Here is a 20669-nt window from a genome sequence, read left to right as displayed (position 1 = left end):
CACTTGGCAGGTTCAAGATTTGCATTACTCCCTTTCCATTTTAATAATCTGCTATTTGCAATGTTGGTAAGAGATATTTTCAATATGATTTCTAATCTGACAGCAGCTCTTCAAGCCGCAGAGGTTACAGTAAGGGCAGAATTATGCTGAAGACTGCTACAGAGCAAAAGAAAGTCTACTTTTTTTCTTGGTAGGCCTCCTTCAGCTAAAGAAATTATGTGTGCTACAGCTCCAACCTTTTAAAAAGTCTCATAAAGAAAAAAAAAATTATTTTTTTTTTTACTTTCATTAACTGACCTCTTCTAGCCATTTGTTTTCTTGTGTTACATTTAGGACCTTTTTTGTAAAGCTCTGGATCAAACTGTGCAACTTATTTTGTACACCTAGTACTGCAAACACCTGTTCTTAGCAAATAGTAATGACACTGTTCCGAATGCCAAATAAATGACGAGAGACTTAAAATAAATGTGCAACCAATGAAAGAACAATATAATACAACTGCTAAGTGTCTCATGTTTCTGCAAACACCCTGTTACAATGAAGTTTCTATCAGTAGCGTTACATTAGATCCCCGTTCAGGGTATTTGCAACAGAAGTTTTGGGGCAAGGAGGCTGTCATCAGAAGAGGGTTTTGAGCTGGGAAACGAGGTGTCCCCAGTTCTGAGCAACTTCAGAGGGATTTTAAAGGTGCTAAACAAACACCCCCAAGCCCATGGTGCATTATTTAGTGACCAGTATTATTGGCAAATTGATGTTGAGATACCCTTCACATGCATATGAAAATGGGCATGTGGTTTTTCTGAAATAGGCAATAACAGCGAAGCTGCTCTGGTCCATCGTTTGAGGAGTAATCAGGGACTCTTAAATCCTGCGGATAGTTCAGCTGTCGTGCACATGGACCAGACACACTCAGGGAAAGCAGAAATTTCCAGGAATTGTGGAGTGAGAAAATGAAAGCATGCAGCTGCGGTGGAGCTGCAGATGTCGCGGGTGAGCGACACCCGGTTTCTTTAGCCTGAGAAAAGAGCCGAAAGCATAAACAGCCCTCAGGGAATCAATCTGTTGTTCCTCCTCCTCTTCCTCCTTGCAGCGGCCTCCCGCGTGCAAGCCACACAGCGCGCAGCAGCCAAGACCCACACTGCTGATGCTCTCCTTCCGAAAATGGAGCCCACCCGCGTCCACGTCCTTGGGATGAGGCCAAGGACGGGTCAAAAGGAAATCAGCAGCGCTGGCACTGAAGTTTGATAGTTTGGTGTTTTGTTTTGTTTTGTTTTTTAATTGTTTTAAACTGATCACAAAGCTCCTGACCTTCATTTTATCTCAGCCATTTGGAGTTTCCTGCACACAGGAGATGTGCGGAAGGTGGCCATCCCCTGTTGAGGGCCCAGCAGGCTGGAGGTGCGTGTCCTCCACCTAAACCTCACATGAAACATCATCTTCCCAAGGTACCGTGACTTCTGACTTGGAAAAGTCTTGGAAATGATGGACTGAGGTCTCTCTTGGCCCCCAAGGCCCACACCGAGGCAGGGCCAGGCTCCTTCTGCACAGATCCTGGCCTTACAGCTGCAACCAAAGCAAATCCTCACACCCATGTTATTTTCAAAATGCCAAGCTATGAAACTAAATGACCTGAAAAATTTCATTTGGAAGAAAATAAATAAATTAAAAAAAAAAAAAAAAAAGAAAAAGAGTTACAGCAGTGAGTGAAAACATCACATGCTGGCAACACCCTGGTCCCTCTAAGTCCACTGCTCACACAGAGATCTCTAGTTAATCTCTGATCTATATTTTAAGGCAGTTAATAAGGGCTCAGAACTGAGAAGCCGGCTATATATATATCAGCAATGAATGCTGATATATTGCTTGGCTCTTCCAGCTTCATTTCCTTGGCCTGCACATTATAAAATGATGATGCAACTTCCAACATATCCCTAATGATAGCCTTGTCATTACTCCAGCACCGCAGGCCACCACAACATCTATCTTACAATTCATGAGAAAGATATGCCTATGTCATCAAAGGTGCCAACTCTGGAGGCATTTAATCATGTGGATAGGCACTCTGATTTCAATAGGCCTTCAAAAAATGACCAGTCTGCAGGATCAGGGGACTCCATTTCCTAAGTGGGATGTCAAAACTATATATCTGCACAAGCACATAACAGTCCAGTGGGTTTCATCATGCAACTTCTTCCAGCATAACATTTACTATTTGTTCTCCTTTGCTGGACACATCCAAAATAATTCTTCGTCAGCACAGCAACCAGAGATCATTTGACTGCATCGGGTTGGGTTTCACCGGCTGCAATGGGTATGTGGGGACTGCTTACTTAAAAGCACTGGTAAATCATTTGAAAATAATGTAGCCAAGTGTATTTTATTCCCTGTGTATCCACCTGGGTTGCTGTCTGATCCCATTGGTCCTAATGTTTAGGCTTCAATTCTCCCTGCTGGGTCAGTATCACCCTAAGAAGTCAAGAAGCCCCAGCTGAGCTAACCTAACCCTCTGCTGAGCTAGCAGAGGACAGCAGAGCTGTCAGCAGAGTGAGTGCAAACAGACCTCTTCAGAAACCTGTGTCTTGATGCCTTTTACGGAAATTCATTACTTTATTTGTCAGTAAGTGTGCAATATACTGCAGCTCCATAGGTCTTGAGAAGGGGCTGTTGACTTGAATAGAGTTCCTGTGGCAGCATGGACGAGACAGGCATCAAGAGTAGTGGGCTTTTTCATGAAAACAGAAAGATTTACCTTTATTTACTTTTTGGTTTATGAGACCCTAAAAATGCTTCAAACTTCAGTGCCTGCCTCTATTTGTAGTTTGCCCTTTTATTAACTGGGACTTTCTTCAGCAGCTAGCTATTCTTAACCGGGAGTCTGCTCCTTCTTCTTTTGTGAAAGCAGAAGCATAGCTTAACCCATGCAATTTTATCACATCTCACCAGACTTGGTCAATATTTCTCTTGATATTCAGTTTACTGGATATGCCTAGGGTAATAATTCCATCTTTCATTTAAAGAAAATAAAATACACATAAAGAAGCTAATAGTTTTTGTGACTGCAAAGAAGTTTGAGCAATGTGATCCAGCACATGCTAAACCTCAGACTAAAAAAATAAAGTTTGAATCCTCTTATAAGTAGTAAACAATTTTAATACCAAACTCATGAGTTTCAGTCCTCAGCTTTGTCAATGGTGGGCAGACCTGTAAGCAGGATATATCTCACATACTGGCAACTGAAGTGCACTGTCCAGAGAGCAGAGGAGGTGGGACGGTGGGTTTACACCTGCCTTGTCAGACCTGTGCAACCCTGCACCTGCAGATGTTATTACTCTTCTTCACAGCTGTATTCTGGCATGCAGCCCTTGCCACTGAGAGAATGAGACTGTATCAGTCCCATGATGAGCGGCACCCTACTCTGCAAGCAGTACCCAGCAGCAGAATCCATCCCTTAGGGACTCTTTTCATTTAACTACAGAATGTCTCACACTGTCTCCCCATTCCCTTGCCTGATCTTCTCTCTAAATCCATACACTGCTTCCAGTCCCAAAGCAAAAAGTGGGAGGAGATCTCAGCAACCAAATAAAGAGCTTAGTAAAATAATCATACAAATAAGAAAAAAAATCCAAATAAAAAATAATATATATAATAATGATGATAAAATACACGGTTAGATAAAGCCATCACCTGAAAAAAATCTGATTGCTTACAGGAGATAGGGGGTACCCCTGCTCCAAATGCACCTTTTTGTGGAGGTAACATACATAGAGCTTGTCAAGAATCTGGCTTGCAAATCAAAGTTAATACTACAACGCCCCCTCTTTAAATCATTCGCAGATCCATCTGTGTAATGGCTCCTCAAGTGTAATTCCCTATTAAGAGGCTTTATCTGGAGAGATAAGCAGCTGGTTCCCATGTCACTAATTGCTGTCTGCTGTGATTTTAAAACATCTGCACTATTGTGCTCTTCATTTTCATATTCTAATCACCCTGAAACTTGAAAAAGGTACATCATTGATTGTTTCTGTGGGTTAATTAGTACACAGTCTCCTTGTAGAGACAATTTAAAGGCAGTCAGAACCTCAATCAGCAAGTTTGTTTTAAAAATTAATAACATTGGGAGCGTCTGTGGGGATTGGCATCCACAGTGACACACCAGAGTGTGCTCTGGGGACATACCATCCTTTGTTATCTTCTTCATAGGCTGGAAATAAAATTAAGAGAAAAAAAAAAAAAAAAAAGAAAAAGAGGAAAGGCTTTCCTAAACGAATAATGTCACTTACAATCAGAGTCCTGGGAAGTGCTTGCTTTTATCTCAGGGCCACCCCTGCCTCTCTAGTGAGAACAAATCTCATCAAAACACCATATAATACCTCTCTGTGGTTTAGGAACTTGTAAGACATTTTTGGTAACAATTTTGGTGACTGGGAGCTAGCATGTCACTGGAAATCCATGGGGTGAGGCTGTGACTGCTTGGACATATGTGGGCATTTGCTCTGCTCGCCACCTGGGCTGGCTGGATACTAGGTCATCAAGTGTTGTCTCCAAGCCATGCAGAGAAGGATATGAGTTCAGGCACAGCACTCTGCTGTGGCAGCAATATTGCATTATGGCATGCAAAATGGACCTTCCTTGTAATCAGCCAGCTCAGAGCAAAGGCAGGCTTGACTTCATATTTGCTTTAATTTAAGCTTATACTCGAAAGTACTCCAGACAATGCTGAAAACAGACCTTTGGTGCCTTGGAAAAGGCCAACCAGAGATTTTCAAGACTGAAGCGACAATGAATAAATCTGGCGGCACTGAGGTTAAGTGGAAAATGCAATAGTGTCCTGGTTTCAGCAGGGATAGAGTTAATTGTCTTCCTAACAGCTGGTACAGTGCTGTGTTTTGGATTTAGGATGAGAACAATGTTGATAACATACTGAGGTTTTTCATTGTTGCCAAGCAGTCAAAGACTTTTCAGCTTCTCACACTGCCCTGCTAAGAAGGTGGGGGTGCCCAAGGAGCTGGGAGGGGACACAGCCCGGGCAGCTGACCCCAACTGACCAAAGGGATATTCCGTACCATATGACATCATGTCCCATTTATAATTGGGGGTGGGCTGGAAGGCTGGATACCTCAGGGTCTTGCAGAGAATTTACTTTGGGTGGTGAGAAATAGTGCTGTTGATCACTTGTTTTGTATATTTTATTATAATTATTACCTTTTTTTGTTTTGTTTTGTTTTGTTTTGTCCTATTAAATTGTCTTTATCTCAGGCCACAAGTTGGGTTTTCTTGATTTTTTTTTTTCCTTTTCCATTTTCAATTCTCTCCCCCATCCTACTGGGAGGGGGTAATGAGCAAACGGCTGTGTGGTTGTTTTAGCTGCCACCTGGGTTAAACCACAACAAATGGGCGCCCACCTGCTGAAAAATCAGACTCTGTTTTGGTCCTTCACAAGGAACTTCTAAAACCTGGAGAAACTCCAGGTTATTTGTTCCTCTTGAAAAAGCTTTCTTTTCAGTTTCTGCTTCCTAGACATGCATGAAAACATGTTACTGGAGAAGAAAACCCTTCGAGAGGAAGAAAAAACTGAGATTTCTAGCTCCAACACATAAATAAATAATCCTGTCTCAGCTCACACTTTTGCTCAAAATTGAGCATTTCCTCTTGTGTCCCAATGGGACAGCTGCAAACCGCTCACTTGAAGGCTCAGTTAGAACTATGGGTTGGAGATATTTCATGTATTTGGTGAGTGTAGTGAGCCTTCCTGGGGTAACATTACTCTGTAAATAAAAGATGCCAAGCAGAGGAGCCACCAGGTTCAGGGGAACGTAACTCTAGCCTGATGACTTACAGGTTAAGCAGTCATTGACATGAGATGTGATCAATTTATTGGAGGGGTCTGTGATCAAGTCAAGTTAGTTCATACTTGCAAGCATCTGAAATGGTTTCAGGAAGCCCATTAGGTCTTTGGTGACCTAACCATGGAGGAAGGATCATAAACCAGCAAATGACACTTGCTAGAATTGCAAACAGCAGTAATGTCTTCTGAGAAACCTCACTGAATCTTGTTCAAAACTGATGTAGGGGCTTTCATTCCAATTAAAATACGAATGGAAAACACATCAGCAGGCATTAAGATAAAATTCAGCATTATCATCCCAAAGAAGAGGGATTTTCCAGAGCAGTTTATTAAATTCATTGCTCCCAGAGTTTAGTCCTTCCCCAGCTCCCTGAGTCCTCAATAGTACAAGCCCAAACACCACCACACTCACTGGAGCAAGGATCATTCGTTAGATATAGAAAGAGAGGCAGGAATTAACATGAAGCTGCAGGGGGGGCTACTTGAGAGCAAGACACAGCATGGGGTGGGAGTAGGTTAATTAAAAGCAAAGTGTCACCTGTTTGTGTCTATTCACTGAACACAAACATCATAGACTGTTGTGTAAGTCTCATGGAAATCAGGAGGATCTTCATTGAAGCTGCTGGGGGTCCTTCCAGATTTGCACTCCCATTGCTATGTAGTTCTCTGTCTTCCCTGAGATATTTGTGTAATTGTGTCAATACAGAGAAACTGAAGTTTGGGGTTTTGCATTATAATTTTGTTGAGAATATCTATCTAAAGCACTTATCCTTAAAGAAAAGATAAAGCAATACACAGAGATTACTAAAGGGTCCCACAGATGGTCATGTGGTTGCAAATCATAATTTTTCATGCATTCCTGGTAAAGCGTGATGATTTGCTAAATAATTGAGAAATTCCAAAGTTATTCCAAATTAATTTTGCTACCAGCTTTAAAGTGGATGGTTTGCACACTATTTCAATCTTCTGCTGGATTTCAGACATTTCCATTTTCCACACACAGGGATTGAGGATTTTATTTGGGCAAATTGCAACAACATGTTGAATTTATAAAGGTAGGATTTGGTGCTGTGGGCTGATCTGTTCTTTGGGGATAGAGTGGGATAGACCCATCTCTGCACATATTTTCTTTATCAAATGTTTAAACAATCTTGCTCTTTTCAGGGCTTTGTATTAAGCACCGAGTCTGGGAAAACTCTAAACAATGGGATTTTTCTGTCATCTCCAACAAAGAGCCCATCACCACTGACATAACAATACAGTTTAAATATTGTGTTTAAGCATAACACTGTTTGCCGCCTCAGTTTAGGCAGCTGGGAGAGAACAATTGGGCACCAGCTAAGGTGGACTACAATGAGACTCATACAATTTTGCCCCTTCATTTGGTGAGATAACGCTGGTGTGGTCCTTGTTTGGCCTCAAGCCAATGCAAAGACTTTTAGGCGAGCATTTCAGATGTTACGTCCACAAAGCCAGGGCTTGCAGAGCAAGACACCTTTGTTAAGCTGCGTGCTTTCATTTGTCCAAAAGCCTTGCTAATGAACTTAACAGCAGCAGTGATATTAAGGGTCTATTATTCATATATAAAACACACTTCTACCCCTTCAAAAGTGGTATAGTTCCATGGAGCTCGACCTCCTCTTCCTGATGTGTAACTATGACACCATGCATCCAGGTTTCTGTTTCATCCTGCTCATCCACTTTGCTCTGTAATTTCAAGTTGTAGAGTGCAATGTGTATCTGTATAGTGACTTGGCCAAAATCAAACAGCGGAAGGATCCCAAGACAGACTGGGACTTGCAGAAATGCAAGCACTAACAGGTATTCATCTTTGAAAGGTTTGTGGTGTTGTCCAAGACGTTAATGCTTCAGCACGTCTCAGATTACTAAATTGGAAATAAGGATGTGAGCAGCTGGGCACCGTAAGTTTCTGCTATTATTTTTAAAAGCCTGCAGTGCCTTATTTGCATTGAAAGATTGCTTTTATCCTTCATTTAGTATAGGAATTGCAGTTTTACCCTGAATATTTTTTTTTTTACCCCAAGGGGTGAGGGAAATATAAAGGGCTTTTCCATTGAGCCCAGTGATTCTTTCCACTAGAGTTAAATAAATTGATTATAAACTGAGTTCTTAAATGCCAAGGAGATACTGAATTCACCAGAAAACAGGCATTTAGAGAAGCTCATAAAAGCTGTGATCTCCAGTCAGTTAGCTCATCATTCTTTTAGCATGCACTTCATTTAGCAGTTACTGACCTCCAGATTAATTCTTTCAAAGCATGCTGATTGCAGCTAAGGTCTGGCATGAAGTATTGCATGTGCAACAGCATTAGCAAAAAGTCCAGAAATCTGTCAGAACATCCATCTGGTGCACCTGGGTTAAAGCTCAAGAAAATTTGTGGGAGAAATCAAATATACAATAAATTCACCCTGAAGAGATGAAGTTCAGTGATATGCAGGAAAATGTGGGAGGTTCACCCCCTTTGGAAAATCTGCCTAAAGATGTCATACGTGATGAATTTCTGGCTCCACTGGTTATGTACTGAAAAGTCATTGCACTTTGTGCAAAGCTAGCAAATGGTGTGGGGTGTACCATCCCACCTGGAGACGGGACATGTTCTGGACTCTCTCAGCCAGGTGGTCTCTGATAAGACTCCCAAGTGGAATTCTCCTTTACTTTCACCAGTAAAAATAATTATCTTTGGATGGAAGGGAGTAGGAGTACAGTCATCTCCCCTTGCACTGCAGTCCTTCTAACTGTCCAAGCAGGCATGCAGTGAAACCTGCCCCATTTGCAAAAGGCTGTGGGACAGGTGGAGTTTCATAAGCTTTACCCTCCCAGTTTGCACATAACCTGTGCCTATTTTTCACCACTGCTGGCAGATAAAAAGTGTTCCCTCTCCGCCGTTTCCTAGAACCAGCAGCAACCCCATGAGGGGATAACTGGGGAAATTTGCTGCACATGTTGAAGAGGTCAAAAGCATGGCAGATGTCTCTGTTTCTGGACTAGAGGTGATGCCTCTGTGACATTGTTGCTGAGGATTTTAGTCCTCAATCAGGTCATTTTAGTTTACACCCCTAAGGAAATCAAGTTGAAAGAAAAACATGCAGCACTGCACTGGGATGCATGAGGCACGGACGTGTGCTATGAGGATTCCAATGCCCACCTGCAAGTCCTCTTTCAAGACCTTATCAGTGGTGATTTTGGGCAGCAGCAACATCACAAGTTGTCCTGGCTAAACCTCAGCGCTCTCTGGTAAGGACCAATTTTACCATTCTCTGGTAAATTGGCTCCCTGCGGATGCCTCTTCCATCCAGATGCTTTTGCAGGCTCCCCCCCTGCCCCCCCCCTCCATCTGTAGCAAAGGTTTTCCCATTGAGGGAAATTCAACCAGGCTAGCAATAATGTTTCAAAGCAATAACAACAGGAAAAATAATGACACAAAATATTTCGAAGCAATGCCAGGTGAGGTGATGATAAGTTACATCTCATTTTTGGGGCACCGCTGTGCTTTTTCTGAACAACATGCATATCTGCCTTGATATTCATCCCTCATCTCTCCTTCCTCCCCTCCCTCCCCAGCTATGGCAAAATCAGCTTTACTAATAAACCTCCAGCTCGAATAGCAGGTTTTATTTAGTGTGCTATAAAAACAGTCATTTCTCAGATCATAAAAGAGGCTCAACTGGACTGCATCATTTTGCTGAAGTGAGTTTTCTGGTGGAGCGATTCTCTCTTCTAAATGCCACAGTCCCCCACTACCAGTATTTATGTACCAAAATAAAATGCAATTTTCTGTATTTTATTAAGTGTGAATCTCCAGCGGAAATCCATTTGGGAGCTGAACCCAAGATTTAATTGTCCCTTAATTTTATACTTTCGAGATTTTCTCAACCGTTTTCACAACAACAGCACCAGGCTAACTACAGTTTTATTAAGGTACAGCAGCATTACTTAAAAGCCCTGACCAAGTTTAGCTTTGGCTTCTACCGACACAAATCAACAGCAGCACAGACCAGAAGAGAGGGTAAAGAATAGTAGTCTAGAAAAGAGGCTTGCAAAGCACCCCAAGCACACAGCTTTGTACTTAAATGACCTCCCAAACTTCTCTAGCTTCTCACCTAAGAAATCAGGGGTAAAATTCACTTGTTGAGTTCCCAGTCTTTCACCCATGAGGTTGAATAGGCAGGTGGAAAGCCGTTAATATACATTCAGGCCTGGGATTAGCATCCAGAACAGCAAAGCTTGTAGCTCTCCTGGGTCAGAATTTGGCTTATCCTATGCTGAAGATCTGGTCTGGAGAAACCCTTAAATTTTGGAATGTGTGCAGAAGTTCAGTGATTTCTTTGCACATGCTCCCCTCAGGAGTGGAGACATGGAGACCAGACAGAGTGGATGGTGCGGTACCGCCAGCACTTCAGAGCATCGCCCCTTTTAATCGCCCTTGTTGTAGTAACTCACCTAAGTACATTTCTTTGCCTTATACATGTTGACAAAGCAAAACCATTCCCAGCCCTGGTATCGCTTCCTCTTCAGGGATGACTGTGTGCTCGAGTTGAGTAACTCTATAAATATACTGACACTGAAGATACAGTCCCCTATGCAAGCAACCTGGCACACAGGGTAAATCAGAAGTAGACAGTACACGTCTCAGACATGAAAATGTATTTTTTCCATCACTAAGGGAGCAAAGTCCCTCTTTCTTTTCAAAATGTAACTTATTCTGAAGGATTGCCATTGGAAGAGTTGGCAGAAATAAGCTTTTGCAAGAGCTACTTGAGGAGAGAGGGAGATCGACTAAAGCACAGGTGAACCTGGTGTTATAAGCATCTGAGATAGACATCAAAGGGACTAAAACTACATGGGGACAAGAGTGCCACAGAAGATCCTTCAGGTATAGAGGGTTTGAGGCCTAAGCTAGAAAAACTGAGATGGGAAACATGGCCCACATTTTTAATAGAGGGTATAAGTAATCATGAGAACAGCTTATCATAGCAATGGATTCTCTATTACTGGAAGTTTCTTTTAAATCAAGGCTGGGTGTTTTTCTAACCAATATCCATTAGTACACGACAGCTATTGGACTTGTAACTGGAATACATTTAGGCAAATCCTCTGGTATGAGTCATGCAGGAGGTTCGACTAAGTGATCACAATGGCTCTTTTTAGCCTTAAAAATCTGTGACTGTATATCCTCTCTATATCCTCCAGTGTTTTGTTCAACCTGGTGTTAAGCAATTCCAGCAATGTGTCTTCAACTCCTTCCTCTGGGAGGCTACATCCCAGTGTAATAAATCTCACTATTCAGAGTCTCTTCTCTCTTTCCCTGGAATCATTTCCATCCCTAGACACACCTCAGTTCTGGATTCATCCCAGAATTCCTCCTCATCCTTGGCACCAAAAAGAATATTTCACATTTTTTAACAATTCATTTCACTTGCCATATTCCTTGCTGCTGTAAAACAGTGTGTCCCACTGGTACAACAAAGTTGATTTACTCGGAAGGGCCTTTTTCTCTCAACAAGCCCCCTGAGATGTGGTTCCCACCAGAACAGGGATGGGTGGTGCTGTACCACTCACGGTTCTTTAAGCATGAATGAAGTCAAATGCTGTCAGCTCCACACACTCTGGCTACCAACATGGCACATGGCAGATGGCACAGGTGAAGCTGCTGTGATTCCTGTTGCCATTCCTCCGCTGGTTGAGAGGCAAATATACGTGAAATATCCCTCCAGACTGACTCTGTCCTCACCAAATAGCCGAGATTTGGCCCTGAACTTTAAGAGAAGGCACCAAGTCTTGTACCCAATCTGGATCTAAGTCTCACAGACATATGTAAAACAGCATGAAATCAAAACAAACTGGAAATGAAGATATGAGGAGCCCTGCAGTCAGTTTTAGGCATCGTCTGCTTTTCTTTCTTTCTTTCCTTCCTTCCCTGCCCTCCCCCCCCCCGCCCCTTTTTAAATATGGAAGAACATATTGATTTGGTCTTTTCTGGTTTAAGTTTCTCTGCTGTTTCGTATGCTGCATCACAGTCTCAAAAAAAGAACCCAGATGCAAACCCCCGAACTGCTCAATGTCTCTGCATGAATCTAAATATCACACTCAGTGTTCAGAAGGAGGTTTGGGGTTTTTGGGGAACTGGGGGAGAAAAAAAGAGCAAAAGTTAAATCTCAAACTGCTGTACAAAAAGGTTACATACGTTGAAGTCACTGGTGCAGAGACTGGTGTAGTGTTTTAAAAATACTTCAAATAAGAAAAAAAAAATGTATTGCACTCTAGGTAAAGTATTTACTTATTACTTACAGTTATTATTTCTTTTTGTGTTTTTCCCCCCCTTTGTTCTGTTTTCCACTAGACAATGCACATACTTCTGCACAGTCCCCCTTTAAGGATTTCCCTCAAGAATAGGTGCATATCCATTTTCTGCAAGGAGACAGAAAAACCTTCTGAAATCAGTGCAGATTCATCACCCACCCTGCACACGACCTTATCAGCAGTTGCGATGGGTGGTCCCTGTGGAATACTACGGAAAGGGCAAAGCTGGAAAACGTGCACTCTAAAGTGCCAGAGACTTTAGTTCAGTGTGCAGCACTTGTAATTTCTGCTGCTGCTCAGCTTGTTGTGGATAGCTGAGAATTGGGGTTTTCCCTGACTAGAGGTCATGAGATTTATTACAGTAATTTTTTTTTCTTTTTTTTTTTTTTCCTCCTGGAGTCGGTAAGCCATAATTGAGGGTGCCAGACAATTGCATGTATAATATCTCCAGAGATGAAGCGAGAAGAGATATAAAGCTTCCTGGCACTCCTTTCCCCACATGTAACATATTTTGCATTTACTCTTACTGATGAAGGGAATATTTAAAGAGAAGCCAGTGCTGTGCCCAAAGGGTAGGCTTCAGTACAAGAGTTATGATAAAAAAAATTGACCTAAATTCTTCCTGCCCCATCCAGGGACACATTTAGTTTTGTCAGACTGACAAGGACTCAGGTGGATGGGCTGCAGCAGTAGATATTCAAAATTAAGTTTTTAGTCTCATCAGCAGCCATGTTCCCATCTGGTGCATTTCCTTGTAAATATGTCCAGAACAGGAAATCGTTTCTGTGGGCTTGCATGCCCTGCTCCACCAGGAACCATGGATATACATTTTGTAAAAATACTACTTCAGTGAGTAAAAACAGTGTTTGTGTGTTTACGGGTGTCAGGGGTGTATAAACCGATGAATAAACAAGTAACGAAAGTTCATTACATGTGTTTTCTATCATGATCTTCAGAATGACATTCACCACATCACTCACACAAAGCAAAAAGACCTTGTTGGTATCTGAAGTCTATCTTCAATAAATGTCAAAGCACTTCATGAAAGAAGTAGGAGTCATTCCGCATACTACAGATGGAAATACTAAGGCTCAGTGATTTGCCCAAGGTCTCTCCGTATTCCTTTGCCAAGGCCAGTAGAAGAATTTAGGTTTCTTCACCCCCGCTTTTGCCATTGCCCATGAAGGTTCCCATAATCAAGGTCCCAAGTCCATGTTCCCAAGCCATTTTACAATCTTGATGAACATGGCTTGAAATAAATGAATGTCTGGCTGAAGTGCAAATAGACTAATCCTTTTTTACGTGAGTCTGTGTGGGTCAGCGCGGGTGTGAAAATAAAAAGGCTCTGAACTGACTGAAATGATGACTTGCCATCAAAATGACCACGGGTATCACAGATGCAACTGGAATCCCGATCTGGCAAAGCAGAAGAAACATGGGGCTGTGTTTCAGCACAGCAGCCAGTCAGCTGGGATTCGGGGAAGTCTCAGACACACAGGGCTATGATTTCTATGCTGCAAACCCATGAGTGAGCATTTTTTAAGTCCTTTAGCTTTGTGGTGATATTAAAATGGATTATCCATGCATCTGCGGTTGCAGCGTACCTGCAATTCTCTACCTGTCTGTGTATGAGTGTGCTGTTGAGCATTTAATTTTAAAGAAGAGCTTTTTTTTTCTTCATAGAAAGAAGCTCCAGACTGAGGAGACGATTTCCAGTCACCCACCCTTGAGGTAATTACACCAGGAAAAGCTATCAGGTCCATCCACTTCTCATCAGGCAAAGCACACGGTCACAGGCAAGAAGTGACCTCGTGTTTCTGCTGCTCAAACTCCCAGCAACCCACAGCAGCTTAAATTAGAACATGTGCAATATAATTAGATTTCCTTCCCTTGTCATGCTTCTCCTGACTGAAAAGGAGGGGACACTTCAGACAGAGGCTACAGCTCAGCAGGGCTGTCTGCTGCTCACCGGGGTTTTGCTTTGAGCGAGACAGGGAAAAGGCTGCGATTAAAGTGAAGCCTTTGTGCCTTCAGCTCCTGCCCTCCAGAAACCGAGTTTTTAGTTTGGAACCACAAAAAGTAAATTCTAGAGTTGGAGGTAAAATAAGAAATGCAAGTCAGGATTCAAATCCAAGTTTTCTCCACACGACTGAGCTGTTTGTTACCAAGGTTGTAGCTTGGAGCAACCTGGTCAGGTATGAGAACAGGTCTGGAATAACACCTATTAAAATATTGCAGAAATTGGCCCTCCAGCCCCGTTTGCAGAAAAGCTTGGCACAGCTCATCAGTTGGAACAAAGTATTTGCAGAGCACGGCTCTGGCCACCAAACTGACCAACACCTGGTTTAGGAGCTTGGGTTCCCTGTACAGTCCATGAGGCCTCTAGAGAAGACAGAGCATGCTAAATCACTCCACTGACTATGTAGGGCATCTGAGCAGCTAATTCAGGCACCTAAATTCAACACCTAAAGGGAGGTAGGATGAATACAGCCTAATCTACATAGGTGTCCTGTAATACACATTTAACCCTTTTCTTGCAGCTCCATACCAGTATCGAAAAGGCTGAACTGTGCATTTGCAAAAGTCTTTTGGAAACATTTCTTGATCAACAAAATGTACAGAGGCCCAACCTGTTCCTGACAAAGCTTGCAAGATTTCCAGATTTTTTTTTTTTCTCATACTGATCCTTACAGTTCTTTGCAAATCCATTTTGAATACAGTAAACTGTGATCCTTTGGGACTTGCCTAATGTTATTCCTCCCGCCTGAAGCAGAGGATTTTTCATTCCTCACCTTTACAAAGTCTTAATTTGAATTGTTCTTGAATGAAAGACTTCTCTTTCCTATTTGAGGTAAACCATGGAAGAGTAAAGAGATAATCTTAGATATACCAGTCAGTGCCTTTTCTTCACTGTTTCCAGACAAATAAAATTATTTTGAAAACAAAAACACAGAACAAATTCATGCACCCAATTCAAATTTAAATCTAGTCTCTTTTTGTAAGTTAGCAGAGGTTAACATTTCCTTGTACTCTCACCAAAAATGCTGCATTAAATAAATGAGCATTTGAAAACAGAGAAAATCTGTTACCAGGATACAAGCTGGCTATGCTGTTCAGGTGACCACACTTCTGACTTCTTGTTCACACTTTTATTTGTTCTTTTGAGGTTTGCTTATCAGTAAAATCTCAAGGTATGGATATTCCTCTTACCACAGGGTGCAGCAGCTGACCGCAGGAAGAATGCAACTGAACCAGCTGCCCACTGCCCACAGAGCAGCACCATCACCTGCCTCTGGGCATCCTTTGCTTCTGCTATAGGTTATTTCCAACAAGAGCACCTCTGCTTCATTTGTGGTGCTTCCAGAGAGGCTTCATTCCACCACACCACCTTTAACAAACAGTATATTATTCAGCCCTCTCAGTCAAGTGTGGACAATGGCTGTGATACTAGACTTTGCTGTGACTAAATGTGGTTTGAGGTAGCTTTAGCTGGGTTTTTGACTCTTGGTCACTGTACCCCAGGCTTACAGGTTCAGCAGAGGAGAAAAAAGAACATATAATTATGTAAAGTGCTAGGGAGAGACCACTGTCTGATGCTAGACATCTAACCTGAGCATGGGAGTAGGAGTCTCACCACTCGTAATGTCAATAGATTTTGACCACATTGATGCTGGACCAAGCCTTGGCCCTTACTTGGCCATCTTTTGGAAGACTCATGCGCCCTCTCTGTTTCTTTCAATTACCGATTTCTCATTCTTGTCACCTTTAGCTATTTTACCTGGCACACAGATGCAGGACTGTAGAACTGACGTAGGAGTTTGGAGATTGTTGTTGTGCCCTTGCATCTGTCCCTAACTTCAGCTTGCCCTGGTCTTTGATATATCCAGGGACGGTCTTCTGTAGTGTGATTATAGGGCAAACCTGAAGCCCAAATTTGGAAGAGGCTTCTAAATACTAGTATTACATAAATCATGATTTTAGTAAAGAAGATGTTGCAGAGTTTTTTTCCCATTCTAGAGGAGGTCCTGCTGAAGTGAGGGTGTCTGCACTATTTCCTCAAAGCAACACAGGCTGAAAAGAATTTTAAAAAAAACCAACCAAAAACCACAGTGGATGAAACTCATTAAGTTTTGACCATCTCAACCCATCACATTCTCTGAAGACCCTGACCCATCACAAAACACATAACAAGAACCCCTTTCCAAGAAAATAACCTGAGTGGGTCACCTAGTTTAAGCTCCACTGATCTGATTTCCACTCCCACTAGGGCAGCAACCCCAGGACCCGGATGAGACATCTTTCGCCCACTGGCAGATGAGTTTGCCTGGCAGCAACACCCCTGGCCAGCTGCAAAGTTTAGCTGAAGTGTGTGCTATGCCTACTCATTTGTCAGACAAGCAGCAAGAGCTAATGTAACAGTGCTTTTTGTTGGTGAACTGAAAAAGAGAGATAAAATGTCTCCCTTGAACCAATATATCCTGATGGGAAAGAAGTAAAGTTTGGCCCTTTCAGGAGAGCAAGACCTAATGCAGGAGTTAGTAAGGGACCCTAAGAGGCATCAGAGCAGCACAAAACCCACTCTGAAGCACACAAGAGGGGTCATAGGTGCCTGTTTAAATTTTCTACAGTAACACAGGCAGCAAACAAAGCCAGGCTGCTGTCTAACAGTCTTGCCTCAGAACCAGCGACGGTTTGGGGAAAATAACTGCGAAGCTATGGTGTAACTCAAATGAAAACACGAAGGTTACTAGGGATACGAGGAGACTCATAGAGTAATTAAATAACCAACAGACACACACACCCACACACAGAGCCCTCATTTACTCAAAACCTTGACAGTTGTTTATTGAGAAGTAGGTGTTGACGGTTCACTTGTCTTGGATGGATTTCCCCCGGAATAAACACCAGTGCTTTCAAAATGCCTGATCCCATTTTCTTGTAAAAGAAAAAAAAAAAAAATTAAAAAAATAAAAACCCCCACAGACACTATATACAGAGTGGATAGCATTACTGCTGTGTGCTGTGGAGAGGGGACTCCATGTATGGGAAAGATTGAGCTACAAGAGTGTTTTGGAAAATGAAGAGTTATTTCGCAATAGGCCATGACATCTCCCTTGGAGAAAACTTGCCCAGATTCTGCAGATTACTTTGCAGATGGAAAAAGGAAAATGTCTGATTGCAATTTACTCTCAGATAAAGTCAAATTTGAGTTTATCTAGAAACTTTTCCTTCCCAGGGGGCCAACACTGAACATTTAAGGCTTCTATCCTTCCTTCAGCTAATCTTTACATTCAAGTGCAGGTGTAATTGATAATGCCGGTGTAGTCTCCATTGGAAAACAGAGCCCACTGAATGCCAAAAGGCTGAGCAAAACTCCCCCCTCAGTCCCAACGCTGTGCTATCAACAGCTGAAGCAACGGCTGGCTTTTCACAACGCAAATAGGAGGAAAAGGATGAATTGAAAGGAAATTCAGGCTTAATATTAGAACCTGCTGACAGGGAGATATATTAAGTTGTAGGGCAGCCTATAAATGCAGCAGGAAACCCATTTTTTGAACACATAGGACTAGAACAAATAATAGGCAATGGAGAAAATGCTACAGGGAACAATTGTGCAATGATAGGAAGGGAGATGTCAAGACAATCTATCTATGTCTTTCCCATTTTTCCTTTCCATGTTTCTGCAATAATCCCAGAGTTTCTGCTGTTTGCAGAATTTTATTGCACATATTAAAAACAAGACTAGTCTGATACAGGTTTGACAAATCTCTGATGGTCATATGGGGCAAAACCAAGGATGTGTAATGTTGAACAAGGGTGGATTTCAGTAACAACACTGAGCTGCTGGACCAGCACTTCGATGTGCGTGTAAGCCCTCATTTACACGTCTCTAACAGGGGTAAGCACCTTATAAGGATCCCAGTACTGACTTTCCTTGTGTTAGAAATGTAGGCACATTAACCCAGGTCACGGTCTATGTTTCCATTATCAAAGCCTGTACCAAGAATCAATCCAAGATAGCACGAGACTTGTTAGCAACACTCCAGACTCCTGTCATTATTCTCTCCTTATTCTTTTACTTGGCTTCAAGTGCTTTTAAAACAACTCCTATCTGTACATAATTTTTGGGAGACATGCATTAGCAAACCCATCTGAAGATAGTTCTTTTGAAGGTATAATTAAAACTTTACACATAGTAAAATTTAATTTTTACACTTCTAGAGCAACAGAGACTTACAAAATTTGTAAGGAGATGTGAAAGCCACACAAAATCTATTCCAACCTTCTGCACTAAGGACAATCTATGTTTATTTTGATTTCCATACCAGGAAAGACATAAGACATTAAATGATGTGACCAAGTACAGGTAATCAAGGCATCCTTACCACAGAAGGACTAGGAATCCAAGCCTTAAATTCTATATGTTCTTGTAATCTTTTAAACGATTCATTCTAATTACATTTATTCACAAAATCACAGTCTGGTTGAGGTTGGAAGGGACCTCCGGAGATCACCTTGTCCAACCTCCTTGCTCAAGCAGGGCCACCTAGAGCATGTTGCCCATTATTGTCACTGTAATTATTTGGAAATTCAAAACAGGAGTGACATGCTTTGTTTTAACCACTGTATAAAAAACACAGCAAAAAATCTGTCTCAAAGCCATTCCATTTAGGTAATAAAGGCAGAACAGAGAAAAGGGAAGATGTGGAAGCAGAGGAGAGAGACCAAAATACCACCCAACACAGAAGCCACATCTTCTGACTTCCACACTGCATCTGAAACCATTTTGCCAAGATGCTGTTAGGTTTGCCACACTCCCTGACTTACCAGTCAAAGCAATCAAGCAAATAACCCATCTCACCCATGTGTTTAAACAGGCCTTACACACTTGCTGTGTGCGTTCTCCATGGGACCTTTAGATACTGTTTTGTACACAGTGCAGCATGGGCTTTCAGTGGTGTGAAATAAAAAGGTTAGTGCCACAGCAAAAGTTCCAAACACAGAAAATAAGGCTCAGGATGCATAAATAATTAAACAGTGTGCATTTAAAACATGAGCCATTAAAAACAGCCTTTGTGGGGGGAAAAAAAAAAAAAAAGAAAAGAAACTTAGGATGCAAGTTAATCTTTCATAAGGCAAACCTTCAGACAGTTGCTTCTTCACGGACACTTCACAGTGCTCTGTTTCCTTTTGAACCAAGTGTTCATACAAAAAAGCGTTTTGACAATCCCACTAGGATGCTCATCCTCTGTGTTCAGAGACAGATTTATAAAGATCACAAGGCAGGATTGTGAATATAATGATCCCAGGGATTAGCCTTTCTTCCAAGTATGGTAGGGCAGTCCTTTGGACCTATCTGAAATCAGAGAGGGGGCTCTTGACTGTGAGCCAGCATGTGGCTTTCTTCTCACTACCATGGTCCCTTCCCCACCTTCTCTCATGTGCTTGCAATATTTTAAATACTTAAAAGGTTAAAGCAGTCGTATGTTAGCTATCAAACTCCCCTATCAAGGGAAAATGAAGGAATCTCCATTAAGAATCAGTGAACTGTTGCCCCCAGTCAGAGTGGATCTACTACTGGGAAGTGTTGTTAAAGTGTTGATAAAGGAGCATATTCAACCTACTGGAAAATCAAGCCCAAAGGACAAGGAAAAAGCTTATTCAGAGGGAAGAAGGTTTGCGATTAAGACACCGGATAGATATTTAGAAGATCTTTTATTTCCTCTTACTGTCTCATACCCTCTTTGATTTTGAGCAAGGAACTTGATCGTTACCAGCCAAAACACAAGAAGAGGTCAGCTCCTACTTAGGCATTTAAGAGTGGAGATGCCTGATTTAGGAAGACAGGTGGTCACTCAGGGGCATTTCTATGGTCAGTAAGAGAGAAAAAGAGGCACTTCCGTAAGGTGATCAGGCCAAAGAAAAACCTAACATGCTCTAGAGGTCCATGGGTTATGGCTGGACTCTTAAGCATAAAAGCATTCTCAGATGATGTTGAGACTTTGCAGAAGGTCCCAAATGCTGCAGCTTTCTGTCCAAAAAGGAGAGAAATAATAATCCTTTCCTCCTCTTGCTGTATCCCCCTGTTTTGGCTTGAGTCTATAAACTCCCAGGGGCAGGACCTGACTCTTACAGTGCCTAACACAACAGGGGTCTGGTTTAGTTCAGGTCTTCTCAGATGATCTGAATACAGTGGAGACACATACATTTAACTGAATTAACTGCTTAACCCCTTGCCCCTGAGGAGTAAAGAAAAGGGCAATAATATCATAAAAGTAGTTGAAATAGTATCACTCATACCATAGCAAACTTGCATACATGAGGAACTCCGTACTACCTGTCAATATTTCCCCAAATTTTTATGCATGTGAACTTTTAAGTAATCACATTCATTTATATAAGCTATATAATAAGACTATATAACAAATGACATAAAAACTTGTCATAAAAACAGTACATTGGCAAAGAACCTGAAAGATCTCATGACTCAATGAGTTTATGA

The 20669-nt window shown here is 41.9% G+C and overlaps 1 protein-coding gene across 5 annotated transcripts in view; it reads right to left on the bottom strand.

Annotated features, from left to right (window-relative positions):
• SETBP1 (SET binding protein 1) overlaps window positions 1-20669 on the bottom strand; it is a 268181-nt gene that overhangs the window by 84124 nt on the left and 163388 nt on the right. The gene's annotated exons all lie outside the window — the stretch shown is intronic.

The sequence above is a fragment of the Balearica regulorum genome, chromosome Z, assembly GCF_011004875.1.
Source record: "Balearica regulorum gibbericeps isolate bBalReg1 chromosome Z, bBalReg1.pri, whole genome shotgun sequence".
NCBI lineage: Eukaryota > Metazoa > Chordata > Aves > Gruiformes > Gruidae > Balearica > Balearica regulorum.
This window is presented reverse-complemented; position numbering and strand designations above follow the sequence as displayed.